The sequence below is a fragment of the Schistocerca nitens genome, chromosome 7 (genome assembly GCF_023898315.1).
Source record: "Schistocerca nitens isolate TAMUIC-IGC-003100 chromosome 7, iqSchNite1.1, whole genome shotgun sequence".
NCBI classification, from domain to species: Eukaryota; Metazoa; Arthropoda; class Insecta; order Orthoptera; family Acrididae; genus Schistocerca; species Schistocerca nitens.
The window spans coordinates 309,961,325-309,966,324 of NC_064620.1; the positions used below are offsets into that span (position 1 = coordinate 309,961,325).

Here is a 5,000-nt window from a genome sequence, read left to right on the forward strand (position 1 = left end):
CCCTAGCACGAAGGAGGTTCAGCGGGTTACCCCGACCTTTCGGCCTAGGAAGACACGCTGATTCCTTCAGTGTAGCGCGCGTGCGGCCCAGAACATCTAAGGGCATCACAGACCTGTTATTGCTCAATCTCGTGCGGCTAGAAGCCGCCTGTCCCTCTAAGAAGAAAAGTAATCGCTGACAGCACGAAGGATGTCACGCGACTAGTTAGCAGGCTAGAGTCTCGTTCGTTATCGGAATTAACCAGACAAATCGCTCCAGCAACTAAGAACGGCCATGCACCACCACCCACCGAATCAAGAAAGAGCTATCAATCTGTCAATCCTTCCGGTGTCCGGGCCTGGTGAGGTTTCCCGTGTTGAGTCAAATTAAGCCGCAGGCTCCACTCCTGGTGGTGCCCTTCCGTCAATTCCTTTAAGTTTCAGCTTTGCAACCATACTTCCCCCGGAACCCAAAAGCTTTGGTTTCCCGGAGGCTGCCCGCCGAGTCATCGGAGGAACTGCGGCGGATCGCTGGCTGGCATCGTTTATGGTTAGAACTAGGGCGGTATCTGATCGCCTTCGAACCTCTAACTTTCGTTCTTGATTAATGAAAACATACTTGGCAAATGCTTTCGCTTCTGTTCGTCTTGCGACGATCCAAGAATTTCACCTCTAACGTCGCAATACGAATGCCCCCGCCTGTCCCTATTAATCATTACCTCGGGTTCCAAAAACCAACAAAATAGAACCGAGGTCCTATTCCATTATTCCATGCACACAGTACTCAGGCGGGCTTGCCTGCATTAAGCACTCTAATTTGTTCAAAGTAAACGTGCCGGCCCACCGAGACACTCAATAAAGAGCACCCTGGTAGGATTTCAACGGGGTCCGCCTCGGGACGCACGAGCACGCACGAGGCGGTCGCACGCCTTCGGCTCGCCCCACCGGCAGGACGTCCCACGATACATGCCAGTTAAACACCGACGGGCGGTGAACCAACAGCGTGGGACACAAATCCAACTACGAGCTTTTTAACCGCAACAACTTTAATATACGCTATTGGAGCTGGAATTACCGCGGCTGCTGGCACCAGACTTGCCCTCCAATAGATACTCGTTAAAGGATTTAAAGTGTACTCATTCCGATTACGGGGCCTCGGATGAGTCCCGTATCGTTATTTTTCGTCACTACCTCCCCGTGCCGGGAGTGGGTAATTTGCGCGCCTGCTGCCTTCCTTGGATGTGGTAGCCGTTTCTCAGGCTCCCTCTCCGGAATCGAACCCTGATTCCCCGTTACCCGTTACAACCATGGTAGGCGCAGAACCTACCATCGACAGTTGATAAGGCAGACATTTGAAAGATGCGTCGCCGGTACGAGGACCGTGCGATCAGCCCAAAGTTATTCAGAGTCACCAAGGCAAACGGACCGGACGAGCCGACCGATTGGTTTTGATCTAATAAAAGCGTCCCTTCCATCTCTGGTCGGGACTCTGTTTGCATGTATTAGCTCTAGAATTACCACAGTTATCCAAGTAACGTGGGTACGATCTAAGGAACCATAACTGATTTAATGAGCCATTCGCGGTTTCACCTTAATGCGGCTTGTACTGAGACATGCATGGCTTAATCTTTGAGACAAGCATATGACTACTGGCAGGATCAACCAGGGAGCTGCGTCAACTAGAGCTGAGCAGCCGGCCGCCCGGGAGTGTGTCCCGGAGGCCCGCGCGAACACGCAAGCGTCCGCTCAATTATTCCGCAAACAGGAGGAGGCTGGGCTCCCCTGCACGATACACCTCGAAACCCTCTCAGGTCCCGGCGGCGCGCAGCGCCGTCCTAAGTACTTGGTCGGGTTCGAGAGAGGCGCAATCGCCCGGAGATAGGCGAGTAGACGCTTTCAGTGCGACCACCCGTGCTCCCAACTGAGCTTGCCGCTGCCGACAGAGGCCCGGGAGCGTGCTGTCGTGGTGTTGCCGGCGGGAGACAACACGCGGCCACAAACAGTGGCCGGGCAGCTCCAACGCCAGCGCCACAGAGGGGCAGAGCCCCACTTGGGTGCCAAAGCGAACTCTCCCAGCACAGCGCACGCGCCAACACATCCGCACAGCTGCGATACAAACCACCTGCGAGAACCGCGGGGGCGACCGAGCAGCAGACGGCGTCGCGGCGCCGAGTGCCGGGCGGCGGCGCATCCTCAACGCACACAGTCCTCAATCGGACCAGCACACTGCAGATGTCCACCGCGCTTCGCACCGGGCCCGCGAGGACCCACTTTGGCCGCACGGCGCCGCGCGCTGGGTGCGCCGGCGCGCAGCTGCGCCGCCTGCCGCGTCCGTCGGCCGGCGCGCCTGCCACTGGGCGCCCCCACCAGCCGGCTGTAGCGCGTGCGCCCACGCAGCGCGCGGCCAGCACGCCGGGCGCTCCCCCCTCACCGGCCGGGGACGGTCCCACCCAGCCACCGCCGCGTATCGCTTCATACCCACATGCCCACTCACGTTCGTGGGTATGACGGGTGTCGCTGAAGCAACCAGTTAATACCTGTACCGATTTTCGCAATCAATGATTCACCTCCAGCGTAAACAACCGCGCAACAACGGATTTCCGGTTCATTTGCGTAACTTGGGCAGCAAACGTAGACGTCCATCTACATTTGCAAATTCAGTGGGTCTTGCATGCCTGGATGATATGCGTCACGACACGCCACATCAGCCCACATACATGCTGCGACGTATGCACGAGAGAACACGTGGAAGGTGGCCCGCGTACGTATGCGAATGCCATTGCACAGCTGCGAAGCTCATTGAACACGCAAACTCCCGCCTGACGAACTAGAGGCGACAGGGGGGCGATATACGTCTTACAGCAGTACACATTACAGTGGATAGCGGGACCATGTGGAACGTACGCAACACTCGCTAGATGTTGTGAGGGTACGCACCGTAACATGAATCAATACGCAGGACACCAGAGAGTGCGAGCACTGACCTATGTTGAGAGGGTTGCGATTAGGCAACGCTACATGAATGTTTCAATTCATATAACAATTACAGGTCAGGTTAGGGCCCAACGTAGGTTAGGTTAGGGCCCAACGTAGGTTAGGTTAGGGCCCAACGTAGGTTAGGTTAGGGCCCAACGTAGGTTAGGTTAGGGCCCAACGTAGGTTAGGTTAGGGCCCAACGTAGGTTAGGTTAGGGCCCAACGTAGGTTAGGTTAGGGCCCAACGTAGGTTAGGTTAGGGCCCAACGTAGGTTAGGTTAGGGCCCAACGTAGGTTAGGTTAGGGCCCAACGTAGGTTAGGTTAGGGCCCAACGTAGGTTAGGTTAGGGCCCAACGTAGGTTAGGTTAGGGCCCAACGTAGGTTAGGTTAGGGCCCAACGTAGGTTAGGTTAGGGCCCAACGTAGGTTAGGTTAGGGCCCAACGTAGGTTAGGTTAAGGCGCAACGTAGGTTAGGTTAAGGCGCAACGTAGGTTAGGTTAAGGCGCAACGTAGGTTAGGTTAAGGCGCAACGTAGGTTAGGTTAAGGCGCAACGTAGGTTAGGTTAAGGCGCAACGTAGGTTAGGTTAAGGCGCAACGTAGGTTAGGTTAAGGCGCAACATAGGTTAGGTTAAGGCGCAACGTAGGTTAGGTTAAGGCGCAACGTAGGTTAGGTTAAGGCGCAACATAGGTTAGGTTAAGGCGCAACATAGGTTAGGTTAAGGCGCAACATAGGTTAGGTTAAGGCGCAACATAGGTTAGGTTAAGGCGCAACATAGGCTAGGTTAAGGCGCAACATAGGTTAGGTTAAGGCGCAACATAGGCTAGGTTAAGGCGCAACATAGGCTAGGTTAAGGCGCAACATAGGTTAGGTTAAGGCGCAACATAGGCTAGGTTAAGGCGCAACATAGGTTAGGTTAAGGCGCAACATAGGTTAGGTTAAGGCGCAACATAGGTTAGGTTAAGGCGCAACATAGGTTAGGTTAAGGCGCAACATAGGTTAGGTTAAGGCGCAACATAGGTTAGGTTAAGGCGCAACATAGGTTAGGTTAAGGCGCAACATAGGTTAGGTTAAGGCGCAACATAGGTTAGGTTAAGGCGCAACATAGGTTAGGTTAAGGCGCAACATAGGTTAGGTTAAGGCGCAACATAGGTTAGGTTAAGGCGCAACATAGGTTAGGTTAAGGCGCAACATAGGTTAGGTTAAGGCGCAACATAGGTTAGGTTAAGGCGCAACATAGGTTAGGTTAAGGCGCAACATAGGTTAGGTTAAGGCGCAACATAGGTTAGGTTAAGGCGCAACATAGGTTAGGTTAAGGTGCAACATAGGTTAGGTTAAGGGATGGTGTATGAGGGGGGAGGGGACGAGGTTCGTTCATAGTGATGATGGTAAGTGGACGCCTGAGGCACCCTGAGATGTGTCACGTCAGGATGCACCTTTGGCTCAGGGGAGGTGGTGCGCCGGTTCTGTGGGTGTGGCAAGGGAGTGGCAGACCTGTGTCTTTCATTTCTGCCATTGCTTATATGCTGTGAGACACGCCAGTGTGGTGGTGTTGGCTGCACCCCTGTGTAGCACATGTGTGGGTGTTTGTGGCTTATCTGCGTAATGATGGTTGTTGGAAGTGTGAGATATTCTGTTTTTGGGGTGGACCTCCTGGTTTTGTTATCATAGTGTGAATGGTGTAATGTGGCGGAGAGGATGCACTGGATGTTGTTCCATGGTGGTGCTTAGATATTGTGTCTGTGTCTGTTACAGCCAGAGAGTAGTGTGTGATAGGGTGTCTGGGTGACGTGTAGTTCACATTGTGTGCACAGACTGTCAGCATGTAAAGGGACAGTTGTATGTCGTATGTCATCTATATTCCGATGGCTCTGCATCTATTAGTTATCAGCTCCATGTATCAGTTTAATCTGGTTGCAGTCTCGTGGTGTTCTATCTCTGTACAGTAGTAGAGGTGCGACTGCACTACGTAGCTACCCCTTGCGGCAGCTTTCCCCGGTGTATGGCATATGATTATCAGCAATGAGTCGATTAGTGACAACTGGT

At 53.7% G+C, this 5,000-nt stretch overlaps 1 non-coding gene across 1 annotated transcript in view; it reads right to left on the minus strand.

Moving 5' to 3' along the window:
* LOC126197349 (small subunit ribosomal RNA) overlaps positions 1-1,648 on the minus strand; it is a 1,909-nt gene extending 261 nt beyond the window's left edge. The window contains exon 1 of the ribosomal RNA XR_007539716.1: positions 1-1,648. This exon is cut by the window's left edge and continues 261 nt beyond it. This is a non-coding gene — a ribosomal RNA (small subunit ribosomal RNA).
* Between the last annotated feature and the right edge of the window lie 3,352 nt (positions 1,649-5,000).